We start from the raw sequence: 14,431 nt of genomic DNA on the forward strand, positions 1-14,431 counted from the left end.
TTTGTAGTGCATAATTCCTTAAGGAATTTAGCATACCTAGGAACTTGTTTGATTGCATCAAGTAAAGGTATGTTAACCTCTACCTTCCTGAAAGTTTTCAAAATTTCTTTCTCTTGTTCTTCTTTCTTAGTCTTAACCAACCTGCAAGGGAATGGAGGAAGAACAGAGTTATTAACCTTATTCAGTTTAGGTTTAGTATTTACCTCAACTTCAGATTCTTTTGCTCCTTGCTTCTTCTTTTTCATTGGCTCATGTGGAGTCTGATTATCAACTTCTTTCCTACTCCGCAACACTATAGCACTCGCATTTTCTCTAGGATTCATGACTGTTTGTGATGGAAGCTTTCCAGAATCTTGAGCTTCAAGCTTACTCATAGATGAAGCTAACTGACCAATCTACCTCTCTATGTTTTGAATGCTATTTCTGGTCTCTTGTTGAAACTATTGTGTATTGCTAGCCAAAGCCTTAACAATTTCATTAAGTGACATACCTTGATTTGAGGGAGGCGGAGGTGGTTGATTCACTTGTGGTCTCTGCTGCTGGTATCGATTTTGCACCGATTGATTCCCATAACTCAAATTATGATGATCTCGCCATCTTGGATTATAAGTATTAGAAAAGGGATCATAACTGCGTTGTGGCTGTCCATAATTTCCTACTGCATTAGCATGTTGCATTGATTCATCCTCTTGTAATGTAGGACACATGTCAGTATGATGACCCGAACCCAAACAAATTCCATATACCTTAACTGTTTGCATGTTTCCTACAGCCAACTGCCTCACCAAAGAAGTTAAATCAGAAATCTATTTCTCAAGGTTAGATGCACTTACCTCATTAACCTTCTTAGGTGTGTGATCCATTCTCATTCCAAACTGCTGAGAGTTTGCTGCCATGTTAGCAATCAGCCTCCTTGCTTCTTCTGGTGTCTTATCAATCAAAGCTCCTCCACTAGTAGCATCTATCATACTATGGTCCATTGGTAGAATTCCCTCATAGAAATACTGAATCAAAAGCTGCTCACTTATTTGATGATGGGGACAGCTTGCACACAGTTTCTTAAATCGTTCCTAATACTCATATAAACTTTCTCCATTATACTGCCGGATGCCACAAATTTCTTTTCTTATATTGGCAGCACGAGAAGCAGGAAAATACTTCTCCAAAAATATCCGCTTCATCTCATTCCATGAGTGAACAGATCCAGAAGGAAGGTAATACAATCAATCCTTAGCTGTGCCTTCCAGTGAGAAAGGAAAAGCTCGAAGCTTGATTTGATCCTCTGAAACTCCTTGAGGTTTCATGCTGGAACACACAACATGAAATTCCTTTAAATGCTTATGTGGATCCTCACCTGAAAGACCATGAAACTTAAGCAACAAATGGATTAGTCCAGATTTTAACTCAAAAGCAACATTTAAAGCAAGGTATTGAATACACAAAGGCTACTAATTTAGATCAGGAGCAGCCAACTCTTTCAAAGTTCTAGCAGCCATTGTTTCGTTTTCAGAATCTGAATGCAAATCCGAATCTGAACTCAATTCCCTTAGAGATTGGATTCCTTCAGATGTACTAGGAATCTGCTTAGCTTGCTTAGCCAATTTTCTCAATCGTTTAGCTGTTTTTTCTAAGATTAATTGGTCTTGATCGGAATGTCGTTTCCTTCAGAAAAAGTATAGAGCGCCCTCCTAATTCAACCAAAAAATCTGTCGATGAATAGTAACACCGTAATTTTTATCGAAAACCTAAAAACAGCAACACTTCATAAACAAGGTTAATAACAGAATATCCTAACACTAAAAACACGAAATCCAATGAACTTTCAGTCCTCGGCAACGGCGCCAAAATTCTTGATGGTTGTCGATTCCACCAGAAATTAAATTAACTGAAATTACCAGCAATGAAATATTTTCTACAATAAGTGGTAAATCCAGGTCGAACCCTAGAGACTGAATTATTCAATTTTATGCCCTTATGTAACAGAAAAAGAACAAAGGTTGGGGGGAGGGTTGTAACACTAAATCAGAAGAAATAAAAAAAAATTAGGGTAATTAAAGAACTAAATTTAAATATGAAACTCTTAATTTAAACAAACTTCAGTCCAAGGTGATTCGCATTCCAATGCATGACTCGATCATAGACAAAAGAAATACAATTATCTCTTAATGAATACTTAACGTAGATTTACCAAATAGCGAGGTAAAACCCCCAACTTCCCTACACCTATACTCATCAATTCGAGCCCAGCACTCTTATTGACTCTAATTATTAACTGAATTGGTATTAAGCAATCCTCATCAAATTAATAATTACTTTAAGAATAGGAAGTAGTTAAGCTGAACAATGATTTATATTTTTTCTACTCACATTCAATCTTACACAACAATTACGGATTATGAAGATGAACTAGCAATTGATCACATTAAACAATTAACTAATAGGCCTTTTTAGTAAATCATTCAATAGATCAAAAATAATAAAATTAAGAAACAATAGATATTTAAAAAGACATAAATTAAATTAAGAACCTGGTCTCACAAATCATGCATAAGAACTAGAATCTCTTGAACTGAATTTAAAAACTTAGCAGCTCATATTTATGGCTTACAGAAAAATAAAGTAGAAAATTGAAGAAATCTAGAATTATGTATGGAGAATGAAGGCTGCCTCTTCTATTTATAATAAATGGCCTAGGGTTAGGTTTTTAGAGTCCCTGAGCTGTTAGGAGTCTTTCTCTTTGTCAAAAACTACAACTGGAGCAAAATCAGGAAACTGATTGTCGATGGATACACGGCCCGTGTATCACTACATGGCCCAGGGCCGTGTAACTTACTGGAGCTGAATGAGTATGTCTTGCATTGGCACAGAAGGTTACACGGGTCTTTAGGATTTACACGGGTCAAGTTACATGGCCCGTGTACTTTGTTTCTTTCTCGGCTCTCTGGATTTCTTCTGGCAGAATGTTACACGGGTCCGTGGTTGTGCTTACACCACCCCATGTACTTTGTATCAGCAACGCTTCTCAATCCTTTGACCTTTTCAAGCTTCCTTCCACACTTCTATGCTCTAGGACTTCACCAAAACCCTGAAAAATATAGCAAGAGTCAAATTAATGTAAATGCTGAAAATTTCTCCATTTAACACAATTATTCCAATAACTCTCTAAATATATGCCTAATAGATAATTATACTTTAATCAACTGAATTAGGCCTAAAGATACGCTAGAAACACTAAATGTGATGAAAGTAAAATTAATAAATTATGCACTTATTAGTAGGCAAAATTTTAAGATTGGGCTATTACTGGTCTACCATGGATACTGACTGCACTAAATTCGTGAAGAGATGCCATGAGTGCAAATCCATGGGAATTTGAATCACCTATCGCCTGGTGAACTCTACAGTATGACTTCACCATGGCCATTCTCGATATGGGGCATAGACATTATTGGGAAGATTTCTCCAATGGCTTCTAATGGCCATAGATTTATCATTGTGGCAATTGACTATTTCACCAAGTGGGTTGAAGCTGAATCTTATAAAGAAGTAGGGGCTAAGCAAATAAATAAGTTTGTGCGAAAGAACTTGATTTGTAGGTTTGGGGTACCCCATGAGATAGTATCAGATAACGGTACCCAGTTCAAAGGTGATTTCTTAAAATTAATTGCCGAATTCAAGATTAAGCATCGTAAGTCCTCACCATACAGGCCACAGACTAATGGAGAAGTAGAAGCAGCAAAAAAGAATGTGAAAACCATTCTGAGAAAAATGGTCGAAACCTATAAGGATTGGCCTAAGAAACTCCCTTATGCTCTTTGGGGTTATCGCACTACTATAAGAACATCCACGGGGGCAACCCCATTCTCTTTAGTGTATGGGACTGAAGCAGTGCTGCCCATTGAACTAGAGGTCAAATCCTTGAGAGTGATACTAGAAGCCAGGATCCCAGAAAATGAGTGGGCTCAGAAAAGATAACTAGCCTTGATTGATAAGAAGAGGATGCGAGCCTTGTATCATATGCAGGCTTATCAGAGGAAGATAGCTAGGGCCTTTAATAAGAATGTCACACCTTACCCCTCCGTAAGGCATAACATGATCCCGTAGAATACTTAATGAACTACCGAACTTCACCTACCGATAACTCATTAAGTACCCTACAAGGGATTTTAAAACGATTTTCTTACATTTTGGAAGTGGTGAGCATTTTAGTGAGAATTAAAAACCATTTATTCAAAGTTTAAATACTAGTAAAAATTTTGTCCATTTAAATTTTGCCGCAATTTTTATAAAAATTTTGACAGAGTTCCGTTTGTTTTTGGAGGAAACCGTTCTTCAATTACCTGAAAAAAAACACTCCCAAAATGTTTCACAACTCTCAACCGCCAATAATTCTCAAATAAACTCAATCAAGGCACTTCAAATAATTTCACAATACAAATCAAGATTTTTCATCTCAAAATATTTAATACCTTCATTTACAAAACATATAGTAAATTCATATGTACAAATAGTAAATTGCCGTAGAAAATCCAAAATAATATTATTACAATTTATTTACAACTGCTCAACTATATTGATACATACAACATTTCCATATTTACATCAAAATTATCTACAAGGGTATAAAATAATACCCGTACAAAAGCTTGATATGATCTTCAACTCAGTAGCAGCTCACTCTGCTGCTTTTTCTTTGCTCTTATCTGCGACAGCAAAATAAGCCATCACTGAGTATAAAAATACTCAGTGGTGCACAATAAAAATTTAAAATGCCATAAATAAATCATTCATTGCCAAACATACTTTAAATATTTCTCAATCACATTTCACAAATATCCAAGTTCATAATAACACTATTTTGTCAAATAATCTATTAAACACAGTTTAGTCAAACAATTTCATAAACACAGTGTTGCCAAGTCATACACAACTTAAGCCATGACACAAAATTTCCGATCAATGCCGCGTTGTACACCACGACAAAGCAATCTCAACCCCATTAATCGAAATCAATGAGGGAGGTGGCTAGCTAGCTAATGAGTACTCATCCGATCTACAACCTCAACTGGCAAGCCAGAGATGAAGGAAAATAAACGATCTCAACCCCATAAATGGAGGAGGAATAATAAGTAACTGTCATGCTAAGTGTGAATCAAAAATCCATTTCAAACATTTCATTCAAATATTGCATACAAAAAAATCAAATCAATTTCCAAAGTTACAATTTGATCATAAGGTGGCAACACAAAAGTTCATAAATTCATAATGCATGCTAAATCAATTTTTCAAGGGTAAAATGCTTAAATAGGGTTTATTGTGCACAAACCTCAAAAGAGTCATCCCTTAGCCTCGACTCGGTTCCTCGGGTTCCTTCCCGATATTCTTTTCAACTGAAACACACAATTTTACAATGTTTCAGTACTAGAACTTAACATAAATCCAAAATAAATTTAGCTTCACAATTACTTAGCTCTAACGTGCTAAATTCGACGTTCTTTAAATTTTGTGTTTCGAGTTACTATTCACTGCACTATTCAAGTTAAATAGTTGACTTTCTAAGGCTTAATAGGTATGGGAACTCCAACTTCACCCACATACCACATTTTGGTGATTAAACTTGTTGGTTTTGGTTATTTTCTCAAAGCTTAGGTCATTTTGGCAAAATTGCCAATTTTCGGTTTTGGTGCTCCGAAGTTGCACTGTTCCATTGGTCGATCTACTGTTGGAATTTGACAAAACTTCCTTCATAGAAAATATTCCTTATTGTCTTAAGTGTATTCTCATTTTTGGATCACCTCAATCGGAGTTTTGTAGCTCAAGTTATGATCAAAATAAATTACTGTTCACGTGCACTGTTCATGCTGAGATTTTGGGTTCTGGCAGATTTTGATCCAATTTTTGTCAGTAATTTGATCAAGTTAAGTTCATAATTTGGTCTAACTTTCTTCATATGAAATGTTCTACTATGTCTTAGGTTTCCATCGGTTCAAGAATCGCCTAAATCTGAGTTTTGTAGAGAGAGTTATAACCATTCAAACATTACTGCTCAAATGGAAATTCTGAAAATCACAGGTACAGTAATTTAACTTTGCTCAATGATTTGATTAGGTTAATGGCATAATTTGGATTGGTGTCCTTCATGAAAGTTTTATATCTATATCTTATCTAATTACGGTTAAAATTTCAGGTCAATTTGACCTACCTAGCTCGAGTTATGACCAAATGAATAGTTACTATTCATTTGGTCAGGTTGGTGCAGTGGCAGCCTGCTCTCATTTCACTTTGGTCAATTGTTTCACTAAGTTTTGGTCAGTTTTTGGCCATGGTTCCTTAATGAAAATTGTGCTATTTTATGTCTATTTTCATCTCCAATTGGTGGCATATCAATTGGGCTTGTAAAATTCCCGTTTTGATCCTTCAAAGTAGGTTTGGTCATGCTGCCAGCAGCATGACCATTTGACCTACGAATTTGGTTTTCATTCCAACAATTCCCACACATCTCTTTTGGTCATTATTGACCATTTTTCATCTCACAATAGACCAAAGTCATCATTTGTGCATTTCTCCAAAATTTGGTTCACAAACCCTAGCATTCAAAACCCTAACTCATCAATTTCATGCATTTAACTACTTCTAATGGTTTTAATGTTAATCATTCAACTAAGTAAGGTTTCCTAACTCATTCAAACTCATTTAATTCATGCAATTCATACTCCCTTCAACCAGGCCAAAATTTCAGCAATGGTCCTTCCCCCATACTTGTTTCATTTAAATCAAGTTCTAAGCTCACTTAAATACCTAAACATGCATTTGAAGTAGAAAATTGAAAGTTAACACACTAACCTCAACTATAATGCTAATTCTTCAATTTCTCTCCTCCTTTCTTCTTTCTTTCTTGTGCTTAAGTTGAGATTGCAAGGTCTAGTGAGGTATTTAAGGGAGTTATGTTGATTAAGTGGAGAGAATCAAGCTTAATTGTAAGCTTAAATGGAAGAAACTTTCATGGAGATGAGAGGGAGAAGGTGGGGCGGCACAACAAGGAAGAAGGAAGCTAAAATAATTTTTGTTCTTCTTTTATTTTCTTCATCTTTATCCCTTTTTGAAGACCAAAATTCCTAAATTAATAAAATAAATAAATTAAGCCTTTATGACATCATGCATGATGTCATCCCTTTGACTTTTCCATCTTCTTTCTTTTTTTTTTCTATTTCTTTTTTTTCTATTAGTTCTTTAATTTAATTCTCGATTCCGAAATTTTCTTTTCTCCGATTTTATTTGACAGTTAGGTCAGGAGTCAGCTCTCGGGGTCAATTGACCAAATTGCCCCTCGCCGGTTCATCCCGGTTTACAAATAATCCAATATTTCTTCCGGCTCCCTGACCTAATTATTTGGTAGCTTAATGATTCTTTTTCGTGATTTTCTCTTTTCCACTGTGTTCATAAGGGTCCTAAGGACCGCAGCGTCACATTTTACAGTTCAAAATTTGAGTTTAAAACGACTTCGCAGTCATTCCCGAGGAGGTCACTCATCGCTGTGACTCTCGGCTCGTTTAACCTCTTATGTTCTATTTTTCTTATTTATAGTTAACTAATTAAACATTACTAATTATTTGTGTTTATGGTTTCTCTAGTTGTCTTAAGTATGGTTCTAATCCCCTTAATTGTCCGGACCGACACCGGTCACCGGAACAGTGAAATATACCAGGCTATACAAATGGGGTGTTACAAAGATAGTGAAGCCAAGAAAGATCAAAGAGGGAGACCTGGTTTTGAAACAAGCTCGGCCCATCCCTTTTGATCAAAGAGGAAAGTTTAAGCCAAACTGAGATGGTCCATACATAGTCAAAAAGATCTTGTCAGGAGGTGCTGTAAGAATATCAGACCTGGATGGGAATGAATTTTAAGAAGCAATCAACTTAGACAGGCTCAAACGGTACTTTATGTGAGATAGACCCGCTAGGCTGAAAACCTGTAAAAGGCGGTCCAGGCAAAAGTAAGGGTAAAAAAAAAATTAAAAAAAAAATAAAAGCTAGATTGAAAACCTATAAAAGGCGGTCTAGGCAAAAGGAGAGATGAGAGAAGATCTAGATGGAAAACTTGAAAAGGCCATTCGGCAGGTTATAAAGTTTATTTCTAACTTTAGAATGTTGAAAATTTGGCAAAACTAAATGTAAGAGGGAGTAATGGTGTACCTGAATAAATAAACAATTTTTTATTGCATTAACCAGAAATAGTTTTTATTTAATTATGATTACGAATGTTTGTGTCTTGAGGGACACATCAGATGATTAAGTAATTAGACTGCATTGTTTTGATTTAGTCCATGTCTTGTGAGCATGACAGAATAGGTGCTTGATGTGAATGCCCTGGTGATTATCTAATTTCAAAAAAAAGAAAAAGAGAGCTCGCTAAGTGGAAAACCCGAAAGGGCCGCTTAGGCAAAAGTTAGAGCAAGCCCGCTGAAATGAAACCCGAAATGACATTTCAGGCAAAAGTTAGGGCACAAAGAATTGAGTTCATGGAATAGAAATGAGTCAAGACAGAAACCAAGGGGGGAGAGAAGAAAAAGAAAAATCAGAGAGCAACTGTATTTTGACCTTAAGAAAGTCTTTTCAGTGAATAATTTTCCTCAAAAATTTTGAGGCTAAAAGAAAGTTTTTACAAAAAGAGGTCCCTCAGAGGACTAAGTTTTTGGAATCTCTAGCGAATCAGCATGCCCATGATAGGAAGTAGCATACAAGAAGCACAAAAATCAGAGAGAGTTTTGAGACCCAATTATTCCAATTTTTTTTTCAAATCATGAATTAGATATTTTTTAGTAAATCCTTAGATGTTGTTTAGGGAGCATGGCATAGTTGTGTAAGGCATAGAAGAACACGCATCAACATGTCACCTCTAGGTGTGTAAGGCATAGAATAACATGCATCACCACAGTTTCAAGTGTCGAACTACGAGTGAGTCTGATTCTTCCTCAGGATAGCGAGGGGGATACGTAGGTAGTTTAGGACTGTGGTCCTAAATACGAACCCATAACATTTCATGACAGGTGTTTTTGGTAAGTCCTTAGACGTTGTTTAGGGCATATAGCATAGTTGTGTAAGGCATAGAAGAACACGCATCAACATGTCACCTGTAGGTGTGTAAGGCGTAGAAGAACATGCATCACCACAGTTTCAAGTGTCGAACTAGGAGTGGGTCTGATTCTTCGTCAATATAGCGAGGGGGATACATAGGTAGTTTAGGACTACGGTCCTAAATACGAATCTATAATATTTCAAATCACACAGTTGCCATTGTCATGAGACTGTAGCTAGTCTCATGACGCAGAGTGTATTGACAGAGCAAAATGCACTTGATTTTCACATGACACAGTTATCACGGTTATGAGACCGTAGCTATTCTCATAACATAGAGTATGTCGACCGAGCAAGATGTACCCGATCCTTATAGCCAATGTTTCATAGTTATTAGAAGATTGAGTTTCACTTTGACGAAACTTGAGTAATGCTTTCGCATTGATTTCAACTTTCGCCAAAGTGGGGGGCAAACTATAGACCCTTATTTTGTGATAAGTATATGCATTGAGGCTGTTGCAAACCCGATGATGAAAAATTATATGACTGTAAGATGTAATTGGAGGCATGGAGCTGAATTATTAATTCCGTAGCATGATCTTGAATAATAATAATAATAATAATAATAATAATAAAGTTTTTGGGGAAATTAATTTAATTAAATTTAAATAAAATTTGTTTTATTTAAATTTAATATGGATAGTTCTTAAATGGATCTAATTAAGTTTAATTGGGCTCCATGGGCCTAAGAAAGCTTAGTCGGGAATTTTAAATGGGACCCATTTAATTTATTTTCTAAAAATTAAAATAAAAAAATATCTCTCTCCTCCTTGGCCCCACTCTTTTTCTCACTCCCTATTGGTGTCACCCCCTTTCCCTCTCTTTCTATTGGTTGGAACACCTCACCCATATTCCAGTTTCACTCAAATTCCTCAATCCTAGTTGTTTAAGTTATCTGAACCTTATCACACTAGGACTCCAAACCCTACCATACCTCTTCCTCACTACCTACTGGTGCCTTCCATTTTTTCCTGTCTTCCTATTGGTTGAAACACCTCACCCATATCCCAGTCTCATTCGAATTTTGCAATCGTAGTTGTTTAAGTTATCTAAACCTTATCATCTTAGGACTCCAAACCCCATCACAACTCTATCCCAAAACCCTATAAATACCCCACTAGAGAAGGGAAGAAGAAGAGGTGGGGGGAAAGAGGGAGAGAAAATTCAAAGCTATTTAGAGATATTTTAGAGCTATAGGAAATTTAGAGATATTCAAGACTCTTTGAGTTCTTCCTTATTTTTTCTTTTCTTTAAGAAGATTTTCATACAAGATTTCTGAAAGGTTAGTTTTTATTATTTTCTTTTCAAGATTTATGCCACACAATATTTTAATTCTATGTTCTTTGTTTTCAATTTATCTTGTATGTTCATATAGATCATGTAATCATGTTTAATTTGAGGGGATAAACAACTCTGTACATATTCAGTTTTTGATCTCTCATGTTTTTGTTATTTTTTGAATCTGTAAAAATTTTAGGAAAATTATATTCCTATTCTTCATGAAATTCTATTAATTTTAGGCTCAAGAATCACTAAAAAAGCTTTTATATTTTATAAGTTATGGCTATTTGAAATTACGGTTCCTGTAAAATCCGATTTGCAGGATACCGGACTTGTGGAGCCCATATCTCTCTTGTTTCTCAATATTTTTGTGTAAATCTAGTGTCTAAAATTAATGTCAGAATCTCATGAATCTTTTCCAATTGGTTTTGCATTCATATCTATTGTAGTTAATGAGTTATGAATTTTACAAAAAAGTAGTACGATTTTGTCACTTAGAAAAGTGACGATTTTGTCACTTAGAAAAGTGACGATTTTGTCACTTAGAAAAGTTACGATTTACGTAAACCATTCGGCTAGGGTTTTGTTTGATGTATAAATTTTTTTATCTTATATGATATTTAGGCTATCTTCTGTAATTTTTTATGATTTTTAGGTATTTCTAACTATTTTTAAAAAATCGAATTTCTTACTACTATCAATCTGCCAGAATTTGAAAATTGTATATTTATGCATGTTCTTGTATTTTCTTGGGTTTTAATTGATATTTGATCTATTTTTCTGTATTCTTTTAATTCAAGAAGTGTTATGAAGTGTTCGGATTATGTTAGAAGACTTAGACCATTAGATAGTTATAACTAATTAGGAATCTTAACCCTTTAGGAGACTAGAGTTAGAATCCAATGTAAATTGTTATTAATATTTTCTTATTTTCTTATTTTCTTTATTTCTTTTATTTTCTTTAGTTTCTTTATTTTTTATTACAAATAAAATTGGTAAGTAGCCCTAAGGTAAGTACCCCTAAGGTAAGTACCAAAGAGGGCATTTGCGTGGAGCTTATGTGGAGCTAAACGGGAGTAAGCTAGAGATATCATTGCCATACTAGAAGAGAAGACCATTTTTTAAGGGTAGCTTGCCCCAATGGCAACTGCAATTACTAACAAGTAAGTAATCCTAAATTCCTAGAATAACCATTTGTATGAAATTGTAGTAATAATATGATTTTTATTTGGTAAATTAAAATTAACTTTATTTTTAATTTAATTGACTTTTACATGTAATTAATTTAAATAAATACTTTGTAAATTAAAATTAATCTTGTTTGTAAATTAAACTAACCTTAGCATGTAAAATAAATTTAATTTAATACTTGGTAATTTCAAAATAAATTTGCATGTTATAAATCTTTATTAGGTTGTGATTGTTTGGGCCTTATGCAATATTAGAATAAATTACACATTACATAATTAATTTAGTTTAATTATCCTTAGGGTAACTTGGTGAAAAATTAATTAATTAGGTTAAATAGAATCTTATAGTTATTTGAAATTGAATTTGTTTGTAAATTAAATTGTCAATAATAAATTAATTTTAGTCATCTGGTAAATATCATTTAAATAATTAGCAACTCCATAGATAGGAATTACTTGTGCATGAAAATTATTTGTAAATAATAATCCTTTTGTGAATTACTTGCGTATGTAGGATTAGAATTGCATTTTTAGGATAAAGTTTAATAAAGGAATAATAAATAAGACTTCTAGAAACATTAGTAGAGCACTGGCACTCGAATTAATGAGGTTAGACCAGGCGTAAAGGGTGCCTAACACCTTCCCCTTACATACCCACTATCCTGAACCTAGACATTGGGATATGGTAATGACGGTTGTAGAAACTCTGCAAGGAGTAAGTCTCATCCATGACCCTCAGAAAAAACACTGAATATATCCCGATTTTTACCTGCGTGGCGACTTCTGTCTATCTATGCCTTCGTGGCATAAATCCTTAGTACCGTGGTAGTGTTATGAGAAGATGGTACTTACCAGTGGTTTGATTCTATTAGGATTGTATGAAGTACATGTCTAGAAAATACTGTCTAAGGAAGTGGTACTTAAGTGAAACCATTGTGATTTCACCATCTTTCCTGGACATTACCTGGTGCATTTGATATAATCCTAGTGGATGATATTTTGCCTCACGCTCCCTCCTACAAGGTCACATATTAATTAGTGGTATAAATAAGATTAATGAAATTTATTTAATATACACATATGAATTATTATTAATAATAAAAAATTTATTACTTTTTTTACAATTATAATTAATAAATGTAAATTTATATTAATTTTATTTAAATTTTATGTTAAGTATAAGAAAACGAAAAGGTCACTCATTAATTAGTGATAATAAAAAGACTAATATATTTTATTTAATTTATTATTTACATATTAAAAATTAATTATTATATATATATATATATATATATATATATATATATATATATATATATATATATATATATATATATATATATATATATATATATATATATATATATATATATATATATATCTTTTGATGGCATTTTATTGTAAATAAACAAAAATATGATTACTAAAAGTTGCAGAATTACATGCAAACAAATGCTCAAAAAACAAATATAAATAGAAGAAATAACTCATTTACAATCAACCTTGTTCTATGAAGACAGAGGTCCAAAATCAGTGGCTTTTAGTGGAGAATCCTCTGTTTTACTCACAGGCTAGACATTTTCAAGCTTCAATTCCCTAAGCGTAACCCCATAAAATGACATACATTAACCATATTCACAATCTGCTTCATAATTGTCTCCGCTTCACGCTCTGAGTTGCTCTCTTTGGTTAATATGATCGAAGAGCTCCCCACCAGAGCACCACAACTCCATCAAATGCAGATTTTGACTATCTTCATAAGCACCCTTGAATTCCTTAATATTGGGTTGCCCAGTTATAATATCAAAATCTATTGCCTAAAATCTTCAACGTTATGAGCCAAGGAATAAAAAACTGATTCTCTTGGAAAGTGACATATTAATTATTAGTAATACTAATATTAATAAATTTTATTTAATATATATTAATTATTATAATAATAAAAATAACAAAAATGTTAAACATTAAGAAACTAAAAAGTCACCTATTACATAATGGTAATAATAAAATAAGGGTAAAATTGGCGAATGAAAAAAATGTAATAGAATGCCACTTGTCACTTTTTGGTGAGCCTATCTTAAAGACCAATTTTATTATATTTATATAGATAAGTAGAATTCTATTTGCATTTGAACTTTTTTTTTTCTCCCTTAAATAATGAGGAGAATTGCGCCTAGAAAGGGCAAAGGAGCAGACTAAAAATAGTTCAATTTTGAGAAACATTCTTCAGAATTGATGCAAGTGAAATGATTTGCTTTATGACTGGATAATAGAGTATATAATACATCCACTTGAATCCCTTCTATGCATTATGCATATGAAAAGCAATATGCACACCAACTTCAAGTGGTGCTAATGGTTTACAAAACATTCACATCTTGTCCAGTTGGCGGGCAACATGTTGCATATTTGCAGATGTTTTGAAGTCAAAAGTTTTAAGACCAAACACTCTTTTTTTCTTCCCTTTCACATGCTGAGAAATTAAAATAAAAGGTTTAATTAATTATCTCTGTCTGGTTAAGGGACATAATCACAAAATTTAGAAGTGCTGTAACCTCAAAATTTGTGGTAATGTTCCTAATTTTTCTATTTTTGCGTTCAATATCTTGTGAAACAACAGCTCAACAAAGTATCATCAGCCTAGGTTCATCTCTCATTCCCGCTAATATCTCTTATTGGTTCTCAGAGTCTGGCCATTTCTTCTTTGGTTTTTATCCACAAGGGGATGGCTTTGCTATAGGCATATGGTTGCCAAGAATCCAGCAGAGAACTGTCATATGGACAACTAACCGTGATGAGCCTCCTCTGTCCAGAAATGCTACTTTG

At 33.8% G+C, this 14,431-nt stretch overlaps 1 non-coding gene across 1 annotated transcript; it reads left to right on the forward strand.

Annotated features, from left to right (window-relative positions):
- Positions 1-1,026: 1,026 nt before the first annotated feature.
- On the forward strand, positions 1,027-1,133 carry LOC131175078 (small nucleolar RNA R71). Its single transcript, XR_009145238.1, has one exon. It is a non-coding gene; the product is annotated as a small nucleolar RNA R71 (small nucleolar RNA).
- Positions 1,134-14,431: the final 13,298 nt, after the last annotated feature.

Source organism: Hevea brasiliensis, chromosome 16 (genome assembly GCF_030052815.1).
Source record: "Hevea brasiliensis isolate MT/VB/25A 57/8 chromosome 16, ASM3005281v1, whole genome shotgun sequence".
NCBI lineage: Eukaryota > Viridiplantae > Streptophyta > Magnoliopsida > Malpighiales > Euphorbiaceae > Hevea > Hevea brasiliensis.